Source organism: Chlorocebus sabaeus, chromosome 24 (genome assembly GCF_047675955.1).
Source record: "Chlorocebus sabaeus isolate Y175 chromosome 24, mChlSab1.0.hap1, whole genome shotgun sequence".
Lineage (NCBI taxonomy): Eukaryota > Metazoa > Chordata > Mammalia > Primates > Cercopithecidae > Chlorocebus > Chlorocebus sabaeus.
The window spans coordinates 41857027-41878581 of NC_132927.1; the positions used below are offsets into that span (position 1 = coordinate 41857027).

Consider the following 21555-nt stretch of genomic DNA (forward strand, 5'->3'; position numbering starts at 1 on the left):
GGCTCACACCTGTAATCCCAGCACTTTGGGAGGCCAAGACAGGCAGATCACAAGGTCAGGAGTTTGAGACCAGCCTGGCCAACATAGTGAAACCTCATCTCTATTAAAAATACAAAAATTAGCCGGGCATGGTGGCATGTGCCTGTAGTCCTTGCTACTCAGGAGGCTGAGGCAGGAGAATCCCTTGCACCCAGGAGGTAGAGGTTGCAGTGAGCCGATATTGTGCCACTACACTCCAGCCGGGGCAACAGAGCGAGACTCTGTCTCAAAAACAACAACAAAAAAAAAGATAGTGGGCATGAGAAGGCCCTGAAGGAGAGTTCTAACTTGGAGAAGGATGGTGGAATTTTTTTATAGGACTTTGACAGGAGGGGTCAGACAAAGTTCACTTTGAGGAGTAATTAGTCAAGGATAGGTCTCAGAGGAGTGGAGAATTGATCATGTAGATTAGCAATTATTGGGCAATTTGAGTTTTATTAAGAATGTTGGGGCTGGGCGTGGTGGCTCATGCCTATAATCCCAGCACTTTGGGAGGCTGAGGCAGGTGGATAACTTGAGATCAGGAGTTCGAGATCAGCCTGGCCAACATGGTGAGACCCCATCTCTACTAAAAATACAAAAATTAGCCAGGTGAGGTAGTGGGTGCCTGTAATTCCAGCTACTCGGGAGGCTGAGGCAGGAGAATCTCTTGAACCTGGGAGGCGGAGGTTGCAGTGACCCGAGATCGTGCCACTGCACACTCAAGCGTGGGCAGCAGAGCGAGACTCTGTCTCAAAAAAAAAAAAAAAAAAAGTTCTCAGTTTTTAGTGTCTTCACAGTAGATTTTTTTGTCATTGGCTCTTGCAGCCTTTCTCTTTGTCTTCTCAGTTCCAGCCCCCCAAATAGAAGGACCCATTATCTTGCTCATAATTTTAGATTCCTAACTTGATTTTGGAAGGTACTGTCTTTGTGAAATTTCAGAGATGAAGGAGTTAAATATTTTGTGGTGCAGGAAATTTCTCTCAGTCTTTGCTCCTTGAATTCTTTGTGCAGTTTTTTCTTTGTTTGTTTTAGAGACAGGGTCTTGCTCTGTTGCCCAGGCTGGAGTACAGTGGTGTGTTCATAACTCACTGCAGCCTTGAATTTCTGAGCTCAAGTAATCTTCTTGCCTAAGCCTCCTGAGTAGCTAGGACTACAAGTGTGTGCCACCACATCTGGGTAAAAGTTTTTTGTAGAAATGGATCTTGCTATGTTGCCCAGACTGATCTGAAACTCCTGGCCTCAAGCAGTCCTCCTACCTCTGCCTCCCAAAGTGCTGAGATTACAGGCGTGAGCTACCTCACCCAGCCTGCACTGTGTCTTGGATCCTGCTGTGTAGGTGCTCTGTAGTAGAGGAAACAGTAATATATGATAATGAAAAGCTTTGAAGTAGACATGTGGCTGGAAGGGAGATTTGAATAGAGTTTTGCAGCAGCTATTTTAGTTGAGGACACATCTTCAACTTAAATTGCAATTGCCGGTTTTCATTTTGCTTCATCCTTCTGTGATGATCCTAGTAGAAGTCAAATGAGATCATTTTTGATAGTTGGTTTGCAGGCTTTGGTGTATGCACCCAACCTTTCAAAGCCTGCCTGTGCTTTTCAGAGAACTCAGTTTTGTGACTGAAAGGATCAGCTATTCTCTTCTATCTTTTTAATGCACTACTGGTTTCTAGCAGCTGCTGCTTAACACTGTTCATTCTTGAGTTTGGTGAATTGTTTTCTGTGCTCCATGTGATTTCTTTGTCTTTATGAGGTACATTTTGACTACAGGTGAGCCAGTTTCCTGTGAATATAATCTATGCCTTGAAATTAAATTATCTTTATCCTCTTTAAATATGTAAATCCTCTTATTATCTGCTAGTTTGCCTCTTGCTTTGTGGCTCCTTGTGTTCCTCTTGTAATGCTTGCTTAGCTTTTAATTTAAATACCAGACTGTTTGGTTAGCATCCATAGAAGATATAGGCCTATTCAGGAAAGTGTGACTATTTGGCCACCATATTTAGGATTATTGGGGCATTTCTTTCCAATTTTTCAGAATACAGAAAAAGGTGAGTTTCCTGTTCCTTCCTAATCAAGTTCACCATTGACCTTGTTGTACTTTTGGAACCAACTTAAAAAAACAACATGAAGAATAATATATTTACTATTTCTACATGAATATACTGACTATAACTATGGAAAATAGATTAGTTACATGAGGCTCTCGGGGTAAATGTGTCAGATGTCAGTATTTTAGTATTGTCAGGTAGTATTAAGTATTTTTCCGTCAATGATTAGAAAGTTATGATTTTTTGTTGTTCAGCAAAATATGAAAATTTCAATAACGTTGCCTTTTCTTTTTGATAGCCAGAGGAAGTTAGAGAACAGATTTATCTAACACTAAACTGTCACTGGCAAGAACCTTTTCTTTGTAACATGTTACTTTGCTTCCTAACTTCATTCTCCTTCACCCGTAATAATGGTGAATATGAAGCAAGTGTTCAGTATCCTAGCTTTCTTTAATTTTCTGGGACGTATTTCTTTTAGTCTCTGTATATTAAATCTTAGCGAATCTGAAAGGCTTCTTTATTAGCCTTTTTTATTTCTCCCTAAGAAAGTATTGATGTTTTTATAGGAATCTCTGCTATCCAGGGATAAAACATAACATGCGATTAAAAAAATTTCAGCCATTGAGCATGTTTTTATAAACGGACAGATCAGTTACTTAAAAAGTTCTATAGATTTGTGATAAAAAAAATTCCCTATTTGAATAATTGTCCAGGAAATTAACTGTTGATTATATTTAAAATATAACATAAAAATGAGTCTTAAAATGTGTATAGCTTCATTTGTGTTGATTCGTGTTGTAACTTTTTTTGAGTAAAATGCATCATTAAAAAATATATTTGGAATGATATTTAAAAGGATTATGTTTTGTTTATTGGTATCACACATTTATGTCATGTGGGTAATAGACTTGTTTCATAGTAAAACAGATGGCATGGCAAGGGAGAAGAAACCTAAAATGCAAGTTTTTGCACAAGTACCAAAGAAATTCAGTGTACTTTCTTTTCAGAAAAACATTAAAAACTCCAAAACCCTAGGAAGAAAAACTTTCTTGCGTTTATGTAACAATTCTTATCGATTAGTTGCAGGGCAAAAATAATAAAATATTAATTATATAGTCAAAAATAGCTTTTAACTATGAAGAAGTCTTCCTGTCAAATTCTTCTGTTCATTAAACCTACTTTTGGTTATTATTTAAATGTAATTGGGCAGTTCCAAGAAAAGCTTCAGAACAGCTGTAATTACAGCTGCAGATTTAGTCAAAATAGGGACTGTAAAAGGCTCTTTACTCTCCTTTCTCATCTCTTTCACCCCCACCCCAAATAACCCAAATTTAGTTGTAAAAGTTTTTGGTAAGCTCAGGATTTCTGAAACTGGAGTGCTGTGTATTTAACTGCATGCAGATGTGATGATTACATGTGACTTTTAAGGTTCTCATAACCTTTTAGTTCTTCTATTGCTGTATGCACAGTTAAGTGATTCTTGTCAGCTGTGTCTGTATTGAATTTTACAGATACACATATATTTTAAACACAGTTTAGTGATTTTTATCAAGGCCCAGGCATCTGCTCAAACTGCTGAGTAGGGTAATAGTTTTCAATCTAAATTTTAGCTAATGTTGACATTATTACAGGTTGACTGGAAACATTTACAAAAGCCTGTATCTGTGTTAAAAAACTATATTTCTTCAGATTTTACTCTACTAGGAAATTGCCTTTGACCTCATCTGAAAACAAATTTGGCAAACCTCTTAATTTTTAGAGAAAGAACTCCTATGATAAATCAAAAACTAAATACACATGTATGTCACATCCCTCCCCCCTCCCAGAGCTTTGATCTACGGAGTTGATGGCATTCTAGGGGTCTGGTTTTTAGTTAATCAGTCAGGGATTATATATAAGGGTTATGGAAGACTGTGGCTAAAAGCAAGGTTTAGAGCCTTTTTGCCTTTCCCAGTTAATTACCATTTCTTTTGCAGATGGCAGTTTTGCTGAATATTGATCATAAGATATAATAAAATATCTTGGATTCTCACCACAATTTTACAGTGTTATCTGCTTAGAATCTGGTTCAAAATTGTAGTGACTTGTTGAATTGCACATAGGAAAATATGAAGAACCTTCTGCTAAAGCCAACAATTTAACACTTTTAGTTAGAAAACCAAGTGAAACTTGCCTGTATTTGCATAGCACCATATTAAAAGTGGTAAGCATATAAAATTGTATAGGACATGGTTCTTACCTCAGAGTACAGTGGGTAGACAAGGTGCAAATATATGCATTAAAATAATACATCAATGATTAGGGTAAATAAACTTAGCTTTAAATCCCCAGACTCAGCACCTCTTTAAATCTTGAATTCTAAACATCGAGACCAACTTTCTTACAGATGAGGAAACATATTCAGAGAAGAGCAGTGAATTGTCTTTAATCAAAGGAGATTTATAGGTCATTCTAAATATGGGCTCAGGAATGACAGTAGGTAGCAAGTTAACTTTGCTTTTTGTATCTTAAATGTCAGCTAATGTTGACTGATTGCTTGTTTCAAGTATTTTTACAGAGAAATTTCTGGTCCTTTTCTCATGTGAGTCCAGTGGGAATATCGCAGCGTGGGGACAATAGGTTATTTTCAGACTGGATAAAATTGAACAGAAGCCATTTCAGAGAATACTGGAGAACTGAAAAGAGTAATAAAACATTCATTAAGACAAAATAAGGGAACTATATAAAATCACATAGTTTTTAAAGCATGAATTGATTTATAGATATGAGGAAAGATAGGTAAAATGTGATATGGAATATAATTTTGATGATTAAGCATAACTTAATTATGTAAGGAAAAAGGAATTAACAGAAAATCTTTTAGGAAAGTAAATAGAACTTTGAGACTTCAGTAAGATAGGGAAAGTGAAATGTGAAAAACAATTTTATATAGGGAGGCTATAGATTTAACTCATTGTTAAAAACTTGTCATCATCACAGTCTTCTTTTGCCTTCTCCCTTACCCCACTGGTTCTCTCTAAGAGAAGCTCTGGTGTCATGTGGTGTGATGTAATATAGTGCTGTAAAGTTCTTATTTTGTCACTTACAACCAGCCTGGTCTTGGAACAAAAGTTTGCTTATGAAGACATAAAAAAATGAATAATTTTGAATTAGTTACTTAGACTTGTGAGCTTCAGTAACTTAGCAAAAAATAAGACTATGTCTTCAATATGCTTAATTATACAATTTTTGGGACAATCAAGTGAAATCGTGAAAATGTTTTAAAAACTGAAGGTAAGTAATATTTTTTTTTCATATTGCCGCTATAGATTCAATCCAATATGACAAATATTTATGAGTATGTTAAGTTTAGACAAAAGCTGCCTTCTTACTTCAGTTTAGCCTAAAGGTTTTTCTGTACACTGTGAACTGTAACAAGTGGAGGCAGAAACCGACTGTAGTCACACTTGTGCCAGTCACTAAGTGTTGGCCAATCAAATGTAGTCAGCTGTTCGAACTGTGTTCAAATAAGGCAAACACCAACCTGTAACCAGTCCAACTGTTTTTGTACGTCACTTCCTTTTTCTGTATGTCACTTCCTTTTTCTGTACATTGCTTGCTTTTTTCTGTCCTTAAATCTTCCACCGTGTAGCTGTGCTGGAGTCTCAGTGCCTACTCTGGCTTAGGAGGGTGCCCGATTTGCAAATCGTTAATTGTTCAGTTAAAATTTAATTCTGCGGAAGTTTTTCTTTTATCAAGTACCTAATATGTCAGACGCAGTGTTGTAGACTTTAGAATTCAGAAGGAAGAGAAAGGAAATAAAACATAATGTAAATGTCTATAATATATGAAAGAACATGAAAAGGGTAATAAGAGATTCAGCTTACCTATATTTTGGCTTAGGCTAAAGAGTTACCCACCTGAATCTGCTCCAAGTCCATGAGGCTTGGTTTACCACAAGTGGCAAAGTAGGAATTTTGACCATTTCGTGTCTCTCTCTCTCTCCCTCCCCACCTGCTTCCCTCCTCTCCTCCCCTTTATCTCCCCCCTCCCTCTCTGTCTTCCCCTCTCTCTCCGTGCCATAAGGTGAAAGTTTAAAATTGGGCTCTCCAATAGTTGCAGATAGGAGCTTGTTGGTTTTTTTTGTGTACAGGCATGAATCAATGGCCAAGTCAGAGTGCCATAAGGAATGTACAATTTTTAGACTTTGATGAGTATTGCCAATGAGATAGCTTCTAGATTTTAATATCTGCATTGTATACCTTTCCAGGGCATAGAGGATTAAAGGGGGACTTTAGAAACAACTGTTTCAGTCACCTGTGAAGATACTTTTTACAGAATCCCAGACTTAGCTTGACTGCTTTTTATAGTGAGGAATCTTTCTGTCATGTAATGCAGACCACTTTATTATGGGCTCCAGTGTTTGGAATTCTTTGTTTTTGTCAGTCCCAAATGACCACCTTCTCTCTCTGTTACTCTGTATTCTTTCCATTTTATTAGATGGACTTTAGGCTTGACTGAAGAGAGAACCTGTTGATGGGGAAGCTAGGAATAGAAAGAGAAGGGATAGGTTCAGGAAGCTTGACAAAAAAGGAAATAATGGTAGTAATAATGGTTAATACTTCTTAGCACTAAAGTCTCAGGTACTGTGCTAAATGCTTTTCTTATATTATCTCATAACCTATAGAATTGATATTTTAATATTAAATATTAATTAAATGAAAGATTAGTTTGATAGTAAATGATAGTATTTACCCTCTGTTACAGACAAAGAAACTGAGCTACAATAATTTGCCTAGTGAAAGGTAGAGTTCTCACTGGGCTATTGATTCTAGAGACCAAACCTTTAACATTGCCATGTATTGTCTCTTAGGGATAACCTTGGAGGCCTCTTTGGGAAAAATTTTCTCCTATTTTTTTTCTAAGTATGATAGTCTTTGGAGATAAAAGATTAATATTTCAAGGCCGGTAATTTGGGTGGAAGTGAGCAGGAGGTGAAGAAACAAAATTTATTCAATATTTTAAGTTTAGATGAAGAGATACAAAAGGAAGGAACCTGGAAACAGATAAGTGAATGTAGTATACTTTGTAAGTCAGGGGGAAAGAAAATTTTGGTTTAGCTGTTGTAATGACTACATTTTATCATACTATATAAACGCGCAAGTTTGATCTAGGTATAGTTTAGTAAAAACTATGGTCATTAATTTATACCCCAGTGCTGTCCATTAGAAATGTAGAGTGAACCACACCTGTAATTTTTTAACTTTTTGTTAGCTACATTTAAAAAAGCAAAAAGAAGCAGTTAAAATTGGTTTCAGTTATTTACCATAATGTATGTAAAATATTTCAACAACTAATCAATATAAAAATATCAATTAGATTTTTACATTCTTTTATTCATATTAAGTCTTTGAAATCCATGTGTATTGTACACTTACAGCACATCTCAGTTCAAACTAACCACATTTTATATGGCTACATTTGGCTACTGAATACCTTACCAGACAGTGCATTTACATACCATTAGAAGAGAAAAGGTTTATTGTAGTTGCTATGTTCATAAAAAGTTTCTGATTGAATTACAAGTAGATGGCTTATTCTCCCTCTGTGTGTAACAAACAAGGAGTGAAGAGGAATCTGGGGCTGCAAAGCGTCACTCTCTAGTTGTATCCAGAGAATCTGCTCAGGAGGGGCAACATATTTTTTTATTTTTTATTTTTTAAAATTTTACTTTTAAGTTCTGGGATACATGTGCAGAACATGCAGGATCGTTGCATAAGTATACATGTGCCATGGTGCTTTGCTGCACCTGTCAACCCATCATCTAGGTTTTAAGCCCTGCATGCATTAGGTATTTGTCTGAGGAATGAAACTATAAACATATTAAATCCTATAAAAAGAAAAACAAGTGAGGTTCTGAAGGATTCCAGAATTCAGGAGAAGGAAGAGAAAGGATATTTTTTATACTTAAGGAAGTGGGGAGGAAGGTTTTACCAAATATTTAGGTTTCCTACTGATTGAGGCTTTGTTGTATAGTTAGAAGGACTTCCAAGAGACTCCAGAATTTCTGCTGTCATAGTTCTGGTCTCTGGTTTTACCTAAAGATCTCTCAATTTTTTTTTTTTTTTTTTCTCTACAGAGCTCTGTAGGAGAGGCACAAAGTTCTTACTTAGTGTGAAACATGGTGTTTGTTGGTTTCGGGACTTTGTGCCTCTTTCTGGAACCTTTCAGAACCTTTCTTTTCTTTCTTTTTATAGGATTTAATATGTTTATAGTTTCATTCCTCAGGTAGGAATTACTAAAGTTCGCTTTTCCCAAAAACAAAAAAAACAAAAAACAAACAAACAAAACAGTAAATTAATCACATTTTAAAAACTAGCAAATCTTTTCTAACTATGATAGTTAAAAAAAAGTTATGTATTCTTTGTGAAAATTTAGGTAATTGAGATACCTGCTTTTACATATTAAATGAACAGGTCTCAAGCAGGATTTTCACTTTGGCTTCTTCTTGCACTGGGGTTCCTTGGGCAGGAGCACTCTAGTGAATCATCACCTCTGGTTTGGATGTGGTAGTACTGGAGATTTTGTTTCCTTTAAGGAGAGTGTGAACAAATGGGAGTTATGTTTTCCTGCAGGCTACGGTCCATTTGTATATTGCTCTTTATCTATGTATCATATTTTATTTGACTAAGAGCCTAATTTTAATAGATTTAATTTTTAAAAATCTTAGCTATTTGTAGGGTTTGAAAAGCTAAACAACAGCTATAGGATTTGTATTGCTTATTGAGAGATACCAGGTTAAAATACAAGTTTTTAAAATATAATTTAGCAGAATAAAACACTTTTATCTTTTTTCCATTTTCTGAATTTGTAATATGCTAATGTTATCAGTATATAATATTTTTTGCTATGACTAATTGTGTTTTATTTGTTGTGAATGTAGTCTTGGTTCAAGTAGAGGTAAGGAGGTATTTTGGAAACCAGTGCTTACCATTTTGGGGATAGGTGGTGGGAATAGACAAGCTAGAAATACACTTGGAAGAAAGAAAACCATTTAGTAGGAACTTGAGATGATGGGAGAAACAGACATTTTTAGGAAAGTTAGTTTTTTAAAAAATAAAAAATTTAGACACAAAAAATCATTAGGAATATAATCAGATTTTAGAAAAATTTAAGTAGAAAAAAATCACTTTAAATAGAGAACTTTGAAGTAAATACTAATTATGTTTGTATTTTCAAGGGAGGAAATAAGTCTGTTAGTTGGCCCCCCGAGGCTGCCTAGATGTGGAGAACCGTAAGACTGAGTTTGTACTGTCTTTGAGTTAAACAGCTAACCCCGAGTGATTTCGGAATAGATTCCTTTGACATATTTTCAGTCATATTCCTTTTAGAGTTATTATTACATAGATTACCTAATTTGTAATTCTCAAGTGCTGTAAAACATTAAACATTTTTAGCAACCTCAATTCATCATAGTCCTATGACTGCCCTTCTTTCTCGCTTAATCATATAGGAATATTTGTAAGAGTATGTGATATGGTTACACTTTGTCTCCTCACCCAGATCTCATCTTGAATTGTAATCCCCACAATCCCCACGTGTCAAGGGAGACCTGGTGGGGAATGACTGGATCATGGGGGTGGTGTCCCCCATGCTGTTCTCATGTTAGTGAGTGAGTTCTCATGAGATCTGATGGTTTTATACATGTCTGACAGTTCCTCCTTCACACATTCACTCTCTCTTGCTTGCCACCATGTCAGACATGCCTCTTCCCCTTCTGCCATGATTGTAAGTTTCCTGAGTCCTCCCCAGCCATGCAGAACTGTGAGTCAATTAAACTTCTTTTCTTTATAAATTACCCAATTTTGGGCAGTTCTTCATAGCCCCCAGTGTGAGAATGGACTTTGGCCATGATTTTCGTGGTATGACTCAGGAAAATTCTTCTAGTGGGTATGACTGTGGAGTGGTTTTGTACCTGCGGTTGTTGCCCTGGTGCCTCAGGAAGTTAGCCTAGATTAAAGAGTTCAGGTTTTGGAGTCAAATAGGTTGTGTTGAATTCTGTTTCTGACCCTTAACTACCCCTGTGACTTTGGGCAAGTTACTAGACCTCAGTTTCCTCAACTGCAAATTGGCAATAATAGCAACCACCTCCTAAGGTTGTGATAAATTTTAAGTATAATCGTTGCTCCTTTTATTGAGCATTTATTTATTCCAGCCAGATACTGTGTTACATACTTCATATGCAGTATATAATTTAATTTGTATGTGTATGTTAGAGTATGTAAAAGTTCATTTCCAACAGTAATACATGTCCAGTAACTGGTTGCTATTACTTTTTCTGTATGTTGATTCCTTAATCAGAAGTTGATGTTCCTAAGATGAAAGATGGGAATGGGCATTTTGATCAGACCTGAAGGACTTCTTTGGAAGTTGACAATGGTTTGAAAGTGAAATATTTACTAAAGTGTGGTTCAAGGATAATCTGCATGGTAATTACCTTGGAAGCTTGTTAAAATGCAGAGTTTTGTGTTTGTCGTCTGAAACTGAGTCTGAATCAGGATCTCTGGCCATGGAGCCCAGACCCTGCAGTTTTATAAGCTTAATCATAATTCTTATTCTCTATGAAGTTTGAGAATCATCTTTTAAATTTATTCTTCCTGATGATTAAAAAATGATTCTAATGATTTTTAAATGTTTTTCTTTGATGTAATAAGCTTTTCATTTTATTGGTAATGGAGGTGGTAAATTTTTTCCGTTTAAATGTTTACATATATGTGATTTTTCTGGGTTATAAGAGTTTAATGGATGGTGACATTTATTCATTCAGCTAATGTTTAGTAAATATTAAAGTATTATAAATATTAAAATTTATAAAATACAATTTACTTATTTGGAGTATTTAAAAATGAATATATCATATTTTATTCAGTTATTCAAACAAAATAATTGTTGACACTATGAGTAAAGTAGTCTCAATTTAGTATAAAATATGTCATATTTTACTCAATTTATAGTCTCCGGATAGGGTGGGAAAGGAAAGCAGATTGAGAATGTGCTGTTATGAAGCTAGGTGGAGAGGGAAAGGGAGCACTTTTCTGCTGCTAACTAGAAGAAAAGCATAACTACGGATAATTTATATAATATGAAGATTTCAAAGCTGATAGAAATTTTCAGGGAGTTTTGGTCAGGGTCATTTTATTAGTCATATTATTTAATGAAAGGATAATCAGGAATGCTCAGCCTCTGTGTTTTCGACTTATTGCTTTCCTCCTTAAGAACACTCTTTTGAGTTTTATCTGTCTATTCTTTTGAGTTGTATCTTTGCCTTCCTGGGAAGTCTCACTCGACTTTTTAGGAAATCAAGTTGCATCCCTACAGTGTTTCACATGACCTTATCTTTTTTAGATTCTTCAAGTGAAATCTTACTCAAAGGAACCAATAAATTGCCTGGTTGTAATTTTAAACTTAGGTGTTTGGAAGACTATATTTCAGTGAGTCTTTGCATTGATATCTTTAGCCTGCAAATCTTTTTGGCTCCTGTATCGACTTTAATAATTCTTATGGGTTAAGCAACTGTATTTTTAATATCTGTAGTTTTGTTCATTATCAGAAACTAGGTCACCAGGGTTGGTTTGTCATTGTTAATTAAAAAGGTATTGTATGCTTTTTTTTTTTTTTTAATGGAACGTGCTTGTTGAATGAAGCTAAAATATCTTAGTAATGCTCTGCTTTAAATACTCATAGAATATAATTTTGCATATTTTAAATTCAGTCTATCTGCCAGTACAACAATGTTATTTATCTCTGAGAATTTTGACTATTCTTTTGTGTGATTTAGAATTAAATGAATTGTTAAAGCTTCTAGTAGGCTTTTTACTGACAGTCTCTGTCTGACCTCTCCTTTAGAAGTTTTCCTCAATATTTCCAGAAGTACCATTTGGGTCTTACTGAAATGGTAATTTTTGCTTCTATAGTAACAGATGGAAGCAGTAGACTTTTTTAGAGGTTGGAAGCAGTGAGATACAGAGGAGAAAAATCAGGCTAAATTTATGTCATGCCTATTTCATTGTGAAAACTAATTATAGCCTCATGTACATTACTTTTCTGAGGGTTGTAGTGGTAGTAATGGTTGTGGAAGTAGTAATAGTTGTAGGGATGAATTAAGGAGGCATTGGGGAAGAATGTGTCCCCCAACATAGGGTTTCAGTTACTTCCCAAATATAAATAATATTCCCAAATATAAGTGGTTATTACCAAAATTTTTCAAGAGACAGGGATCTCACTATGTTGCCCAGGCTGGCCTCAAACTCCTAGGCTCAAGTGATTCTCCTTCCTCAACCTCCCAAGTTGCTGGGACTATAGACACACACCACCATACCTGGCTGAATTTTTTTTTTTTTAAACCAGAGAAGAGCACACTACTTTTTTCTTTACTCTTTATAGCGTTTTCATTACCAGTTATTATACTTTTGTTGTGAATGATTTCAGAATGTTTGGGAATGGTGTTGATAAACTAGTATTATTTTGGGGTTAAGTATAGGCCCTTAAACAGACTACAGCTCAAGTCTCAGGTTTATGACTTTTTTTTTAAGTAGTACATGGGGCAGATTATTTAATACCTTATTTTGCCATAACTAATTATTATTAAATATCTATTTTATAGATGGGTTGATGATTAAATCAATTTGTAAAGAATAATGGGCTGTGTGCAGTGGCTTGTGCCTGTAATCCCAACACTTTGGGAGTTTTTTCAAAAAATGAAAAACTTAGGCTGGTGCGGTGGTGTGTGCCTGTAGTCTCAGCTACATGGGAGGCTGAGGCAGGAGGATTGCTTGAGTCCAGGAGGTCCATCCAGGCTGCAGTGATCTGTGATTGTAACATTGCACTCCAGCCTGAGCAACACAGCAAGACCCTGTCTCAAAAAAAATAATAATAATAATAATGCCAGCAAACAGTATGTGTTGAATATTTAGTTATAATTATTATTCACTCTCTAAAATAGTATTCTTAGTAAACTCTAAATGACCTTAGGGTAAAAAAATTTTTATATTTAAAAGTTCAGAAAAATTCAGCTTAGTTATTTTTAGGCTGGTGTTTGGTCTCACACACTCATGCCCCTTTCAAACTATTATAGAACAATGCTTTTCAAACTTTAATGGGCATATGGGATTGTGTAGGGATCATAATAACGTGTAGATTCTTATTCAGTAGTTTTGGAATGGGATGAGATGTTGCCTTTCCAACAAGCTCCTGTTGGTGATCTGGATGTAGCTCATCCCCTCCTCCCCTCTTCTCCTCCCCTCTCCCTCTCCCTCTCCCTCTCCCTCTCCCTCTCCTCTTTACAACATACTTTGAGTAGCACAGTTATGCAGTGTTCCATTAAGTGGTTCTCATTCCCGCTTTCAGTATATTATAAACACTTGGATACTTTTTGTTCTTTATGCCTAGGCTCTGTGTCATACCAGTTAAATTAGACCTTTGCCTTTGGGGTTCTGGGCATCATTGTCGTCGTCGTCATCGTTGTCGTCATCATCATCATCTTTTGGTAAAAATATCCTGGATCATTCTCTCGTGAAACCAGCATTGAGAGCCACCACTTTAGTTATTTGAAGGAGAGTCATAAGCTAAGAAGCTACATTTTAGGTCTTCACTTACTTTGTTGTCTTCCATTTTAAGCTCATATCCTCTGTAGAGATGATGGTGGGCAGCTGGTTAGAACTGTTAAACTGGAAGGCAGTTAATATGTTGGCCTGAAGTTTTCTTTTCGCTAGACTAAAAGGTTTGACTGTTGAACCTTTCTTTATAGATCCTATTTCCTATCCCCTTTCATCATTTGTATAATCTTCTTTGGACTTTCCCTAATTTCTCAATAGCCTCCTTAAAGTGTAATAACCCAAACTAGATATAAAACTGCTGTAACAAAACTGAACAATGGCAGAGGCAGAAGAATCATATATCTAAAAGTCTGTGGTTTTCATTAGCATTGAAAACTTGTATTTGTTTCAAACTTTTTATTGGCCTTTCTTTTTTGTTTTTCAGGGTTAAAATGTGTTTTATACCATGATACTTGTTTCAGTATATTGCTTTCCTAGGTTATGTTTCTTCTTCTTTCTTCCTCAACTGTGCTTTTTGTGTCCATTTCCTATCTTGCACCTATTTTGGAGGAGAGGCAGTAAATATTTTCTTATGGACTATCATGTTTGGGAAGACTGTTTTCCAAATGATCAAGATCATGTTGAATTTTATTCCATCTAGCCGTGATGGCTCAATTAGGATCAGGTCAGGAAAACAGTCCACACTAAATACTCGAGGCAGGAGGATTTCTTGAGACCAGGAGTTTGAGACCAGCCTGGGTAATATAGTAACCCCTCTCTCTACAGAATTACAAACAAAAAAATTTCAGCCCAGAAAATTTAATATAGGGAATGGATTATACAGGTATTGGAGGACTGAAAAAGCAAACAGGGAACACAGGGGTAACACAGAGACAGTATTTGCAGGAATCAACCACTATTCATATGGTTGGGGGGAAATAAGAACTTGGATTTGGGACCTCATAGAATTGGGATTCAAAACCTCTGGAGGGGGTACTTCCTGACAGCTGTTGGTATGTCTGAGGGGAATTTCTGAGAGTGCCAGAAAAAGCTGGTGGTTATCACTGCTACTGCTGGGGTGGAGGACCTATGCTGGGCAATGCTGACTGGAAAAAGCATGGACTGCATTCTCCCTCTAGTGTCCTTATTGGCAGTATGAGGAAGCTAGCTGCAGAAGAGAAAAGTAGTTTTCAGAGTTTTATTTTCAGTGTTACAGAGATGAGTATTAAAGGGTAGATTTGGATCTGAGAGAAAGTAGCTGAATAACCAGTATATATAGCCTTCTTTTCTGGTCACAGGAGGCCATAGGCCTTTGGTCTGTTGGTCTCTTTCCTAGCTTCTTGGACCCCAGTCCCAGATATTCTTAATGCTGAGGGTTTGGAAGGAAAGGAGTTGTTATTATTTTAAAAATTAATTTGTCTAGTTAATGTGATTGGTGGGTCTAGTTAATGTGGTGGTGGCATGAGACGGGTCTACTTTGTCTCTTCTCCCCTTCTCCCCTCCTCTTCTCCCCTCCTCCCCTCCCCTACTCCCCTCCTCTTCTCCCCTCCTCCCCTCCTCTCCTCCCCTCTCCCTCTCCTCTTTTGTTTTCTTCTCTTCTCTTTGAGACAGTGTCTTGCTCTGATGCCCCGGCTGGAGTATAGTGGTGTGATCTTGGCTCTCTGGAGCCCCGAGCTCCCGAGCTGAAGCAGCCTTCTTACCTCAGCCACCCAAGTAGCTGGGATTACGGGCGCCCACCACCACACCCAGCTAATTTTTGTGTTTTTTGTAGAAATGAGGTTTTGCTGTGTGGGCCAGGCTGGTCTCGAACTCCTGACCTCTAGTGATTCACTCATGTTGACCTCCAAGTGGTCTGGAATTACAGGTGTGAGCCACCATGCCCGGATGGATCCACTTATTTATTATTATTTTTTGAGACAGAATCTCACTCTGTGACCTAGGCTGGAGTGCAGTGGTGGGATCTCAGCTCACTGCAATCTCCACCTCCCAGGTTCAAGTGATTCTCCTGCCTCAGCCTCCCGAGTAGCTGAGGTTATAGGCACCCACCACCATGCCTGGCTAAGTTTTGTATTTTTAGTAGAGATGGAGTTTCACCATGTTGCCCAGGCTGGTCTCGAACTCCAGACCTCAAGTGATCCACCTGCCTTAGGCTCCCAAAGTGCTGGGATTACAGGCGTGAGCCACCATGCCCAGCCTGGGTCCACTTATTCTAAGGTAACTCTGTCACAGCTTTTTTTAGGAACTTACATTTAATCATTAGATACTCATTCTTTGCCTCTTGAGATATTTCTGTTTTTTAAAAGCCCTTATTTAAAATGTAAAAAAAATTATGGTTAAAGTAATGATGTTACCCATAAACAAAGTTTTAAAATTGGTTGCCTATTAGCCAAACAGTGGCCTACAGTGGTAACCAACCTCTGAAAAGATTATACCTTTTTTCTCATTCAAATATTCCCCCTCCTGCAGAGCTTCTTCAATTTTAATGTGTATATAAATCACTTGAGGATCTTGGTAAAATACTGATTCTGATTCAGTATGTCCCTGGGTAAGGCCTGAGATTGTGCATTTCTGACAAGCTCCCAGGGGAGGCTGAAGCTACTGGTCCCTAGACCAGACTTTTTTTCTCCCTTCCCTCACTTGAGAACTACTCGTTTGGCTTAGATCCACTGTTGAACTTGGATGGCTGAGTAGTGAGTGATCATAAAGTAGGAGTTTCTGTTGTAAGCCTGCCTGTCTAGAAATATTTTGAGCAATTTTAGTAGAGCTATTTATAGCTGTTTCTTTCCAGGTGGGATCAGAGAAGTATATGCTTCTGAATAGGTTAAATTTTCTTCATAATATAATGCTGCCCTGAATGCAGAAACGTGCCTATCACTTGTAATTTTCCTGGAAGGCGTGAGGCTGTTTGGTAACTGTGTACATGTTTAAGGGAAACTGAGTAATGGAGGACAGGAGGGAACAATTAACAAATTCACGCATCAGATAATTTGCTTTCATTAAAGCCATTGTTACTCTTATTTATTGATTGTTCCTGATGATAGGACATCTGTAGATTTCAAAAAGTGTGTTTGGTGTGAATTTCATACTGATGGCATTTTTCTGCTTTTGACAGTTTCATATACTTAAACTTGTCATCAAAACATAGCATCCTGTCTTGAGCCACATAAATAGTAGTCTTCCTTAATGAAACTTTGAATAGAGCCCAAATTTATGAAATCGTTAATTGCTCTTTATATCTAGATTTTACTTTCAGTAAAGTAATACCTATCTGCTAACGCAAATAGAAAGGTAATCTTTTATTTGGTTGCCATCCTTCAAGAGACTCTCTCTGCCCTTCCCTCCCTCCCTTCCTGGATCTTTCCTTTTGTCTTTACAGACCTAGATTTTGAAAGGTTCTAGGTTCCTTTTTTCTGTTGATACTATGTGAATGTTATCCTTAAGTTTTTAATTCAAGCTACAACTAGACAGATAATGTGTCTCATAATTAGCTGGGGTGAGTTAAAATGAAAGTTAAGGATTCAGGGGATTCCTACAGATGGGTTAAAAAAAAAAAGCTCATTGTTAGGATCCTTAACAAAGCATTTTGATTGGCATATGTAGACCTTTGCATGAACACAAATGTTCATATTTGAATATTTATAGAAGATAATCTGTCAGAATTACTGTTATTTTAATTTGCCAAGCTTGGCTGATTGCCGCAGTTGGATGTTAGTTGAATTCAAGATGAAGAGTTGTAAATATGTTCTGGTGTGGGACATGGTTTTTGTCCTTGAAGCTGTTTGAATTTCTTACTTCTCCCACCCATACCCCCTTCTTTAAAACTGTGAGGCTTTTTTGTATTATGTGAACTTTCATGTTCTTTTTTAGGAAAAGATATTAAAGTAGGATGTTAACTGTATGGATTAAAACATTTTTTGAAACTAAATTTGTTGACATTTGGTGATCAGGAATTGTTTAAATAATTTTTACTATTTGTCCAATCTTTGCTTCAAAGGACCCATAGGGATGTTTATCTTATTTGAATGGTTTTGTGTGAGATATGTTTCACATTAACAACAAAGAAAATGTAGACTGCTAGATAATTAATGTTTCCCCTTTCTTTTATCTCATTTGAACAGCTAATAATTTTAGTGACCCAGATTCAAGCAATAATTCCTGTCTTCATAATTGTCATGTGGTTTTGTCAGCTTCTTATGTTCTAGGGGAAGGAAGGAAAGACTTTTTTTTATATATATTGAAATAACTTAGTTAATAAATACTTTTTTTCTCTTTTTAGAAGCCAGGAACCCTGTCCTCTTTCCGTAGCGTCTCCTCACTCAGAAAACATTGTATTCTCCAACCTCAGCCTCATGAGTAGCTGGGATTACAGGCGCCTGCCACCATGCCTGGCTAATTTTTTTTTGTATATTTAGTAGACACAGGGTTTCACCTTGTTGGCCAGGCTGGTCTCAAACTCCTGACTTCAGGTGATCTGCCTGCCTTGGCCTCCCAAAGTGCTGGGATTATTGGCATGAGCCACTGCGCAGGAGAATGGCTTGAACCTGGGAGGCAGAGGTTGCAGTGAGCTGAGATCATGCCATTGGCACACCAGTCTGGGCAACATGAGCAAAACTCCATCTCAAAAAAAGAAAGAAAGTAAAAAAAAAAAAGCCCAACACATTGTATTACTTATTGATGCAGTAGCACTATTCCTACTGAGAAGACATTATTTTAGCTTTAGAGATGATATATAGTGGCTTTCTCAAAGTCATATGACCTTTTTTTGGGAGCAGGGCTGTATTCTGTGCCCCATGTGCTAAGCTATCTTGTCTCATATAACTAGCCACTGTTACCTGAATAGTTTAGTTTTACATGTATAACCACTTGACCTGACTAGTCTTAATTGTCTTTATTTCTTTATCTCTTAGAAACTGACGCAATTGAATCAGTTTTGTTGGTTATGACTTTAGCTAGAAAGTATGTCACGTATTACATGTCAGCATTTCAGTGTGTGTGTTTTCTTTTTGAGACAGAGTCTCACTGTCGCCCAGGCTGGAGTGCAGTGGCACGATCTTGGCTCACTGCAACCTCCACCTCCCGGGTTCACGCCACGCTCCAGCCTCAGCCTCCCAAGTAGCTGGGACTACAGGCGCCCGCCATCACACTCGGCTAATTTTTTGTATTTTTAGTAGAGACGGAGTTTCACCGTGTTAACCAGGATGGTCTCAATCTCCTGACCTTGTGATCTGCCTGCCTCAGCCTCCTACAGTGCTGGGATTACAGTTGTGAGCCACCGTGCCCGACCTACATCTCAGTTTTATTTAGACTTTGTTTTGGAGTTTCAGGAATATGGGGTCTCAGGAATGTATTTTGTATTTAGAAAATTAAGAGTGGAATTTTATAGTATTTTCTGTCTTTCACAATCATCCATCTTCATTCTCATTTGATTGTTTTTGCTATATTATTTTTTTCTAGAAAATTTTATGTAGTCTTTTCCTTGTTATTACTTTCGCCTATTCTTTTTGTGACCATCTCCAAGTCATTTCCCTTGTATCTCACCCTAATTCCTTATTCTCTTCCTAGGAAAACTTACTTTTCCAACTCTGTAGCTATCCTCTGGCTGGATAACAAAATTATTAATAATTCCTTAAGGTATTACCCTAGCTACTAATTTTGTAATAGTCTACCATGTGTTCACTGTGTAAAGGGTTCACAGGTGACTGTTGTACCTAATGCCCCACAGATGTGGAAGTGATAATAAAATTTACATATATGTAACGTGAAGATATTGCTAATACTTCCCTCGGGTCTGGCCATTCTGATATGCTTGCTAAGTTTGGAGGCTTATTTTATAATGGTTCTTTTGGATTTCTTAAGGTGAATTAGATATTATGTTTATCTTAAATTTTAATTGGTATGCTTTTAGTTAAGTAGGTTAAAAGTCCATGGAATAAAAGTTAAGCCAGCAATATAAAAAGTAGTAAGCCATTTTTCAGTGTGATTTGAAAAACAATTTAGCTGTATTTCTTGCTATAAAAAAGCAGCAAAGAACACTATACAGTGGACTAAGATTTTCTAAGTAAATTAATTTTGATCAAAGTTAATTCCATGTTGATAGCAAATGTTGGGGATTGGCATCCATATGTCAAATTTCACATAAAAATTTAGTTTTCTACTGTTTTTTTTTCCTTAGGAGGAAGAACTGTAAATCTTAAATTTGTGTAGAAGGTATGATAATGCTGTTTTAATAAACAGGATTTGTTATTTTGAAAATTGGGTAGTAAGGACAACCAGTGAATTATACTACTTATTGATTTTTTTAAAAACAATTATTTTTAATTTTTGTGGGTTCATAGTAGGTATATGTATTTATGGGATACATGAGATGTTTTGATATAGGTGTACAATGTGTAAAAGTCACATCATGGACAATGCACTGTCCCTCCCCTCAAGCATTTATCCTCTGTGTTACAAACAATCCAAATACACTCTTAGTTATTTAAAAATGTACAATTAAATTATTGATTGCAGCAACGCCCCTCACACAGGGGCACCAGCTGTGGGGGTCTGCCCACAGACTCTGACCAGGCCACGGATGAATAAAGTACAATGACACACAGATACTCTGTTTTGCCAGTCCAGCCCAGGGTGTCTCAACTGCTTACAGACTCCCTGGAGAGTTCTGTAAACAATTGTGACCATGACCTTGATCAGCAAGTGAGACTGGCATTTATGCAGTAAGATCAATGAACAAAAGCTTGAGTCAACACCATTAGAGGTTAGTTGACATTGTGGACTTTCCAAGTAAAAAGCACTTAAGCACCCATGGTACATCAAAGGTGAGTCTTAAGATTATATGAGTAAACAAGCTAGCTAGGTAAACTACTCTGCCTTCCTTTATTACTACTTTAATTTGTTTAGAGGTAAAGATCAGGTTGCCTTCAACCATATCTATTCCTGAAGTTATGCAAACTTCTTGACTTTCCGAGAAGATTGTGTCTATCTCTAAAACTATCTTTAATATTTTTTCCACCAGCCTGAAAAATCCCACCAGCCTGCCACCACGCCCAGCTAATTTTTTGTATATTTAGTAGAGATGGGGTTTCACCATGTTGGCCAGGGTGGTCTTGAACTCCTAACCTCAGATAGTCTATCTGCTTCCGCCTCCCAAAGTGTTGGGATTACAGGCATGAGCCACTGTGCTTGGCCGAGCTTCTTTTGTATTCTGGTTATTAATCCTTTGTCAGATGGGTAGTTTGCAAATATTTTCTTCCATTGTGTGGGTTGTCTCTTTGTTGGTTGTTTACTTTGCCCTGGAGAAGCTTTTAACTTGATGTGATGCCATTTGTCCATTTTGGCTTTGGTTGCCTGTGCTTGTGAGGTGTTACTTAAGAAATCTTTGCCCAGGCTAATATCCTGGAGAGTGTCCCCAGTGTTTTCTTTTAATCATTTCATAGTTTGAGGTCTTAGATTTTTGTCTTTAATCAATATTTTGGTTTGATTTTTGTATATGGTGAGAGATAGGAGTTTAATTTCATTCTTCTGCATATGGATATCCAGTTTCTAAGCACCATTTATTGAAGAAACTGTCTTTTCTGCCATGTATGTTTTTGGCACCTTTGCCAAAAATGAGTTCACTGTAGGTGTGTGGATTTTTTTCTGGGTTTCTCGGTTCTATTGGTCTCTGTGTCTGTTTTTATGCCAGTACCATGTTGTTTTGTTTACTATAGCTCTTAATACAGTTTGAAGTCAGTTAATGTGATTCCTCTACTTTGGTTCTTTCTGCTTAGGATGGCTTTGGTTATTCTGAGTCTTTTGTGGTTCCCTATAAATTTTAGGATTTTGTTTTTAATATCTCTGTAAAGAATGTCATTGGTATTTTGATAGGGATTGCATTGAATCTGTGGATTGGTTTGGGTAGTATGGACATTTTAA

The 21555-nt window shown here is 36.8% G+C and overlaps 1 protein-coding gene across 4 annotated transcripts in view; it reads left to right on the top strand.

Moving 5' to 3' along the window:
* The window catches only part of FUT8 (fucosyltransferase 8), a 274423-nt gene that overhangs the window by 25826 nt on the left and 227042 nt on the right, over positions 1 to 21555 (top strand). Inside the window, exon 1 of one of the 4 annotated variants that reach the window (XM_037984142.2) lies at positions 19825 to 19848. The exons of the other annotated variants lie outside the window; for them this stretch is intronic. The gene's annotated coding sequence lies outside the window, so the exon portion shown is untranslated. Of the gene's footprint in view, positions 1 to 19824; positions 19849 to 21555 lie in introns of those variants that run through there. 4 annotated transcript variants of the gene reach the window in all.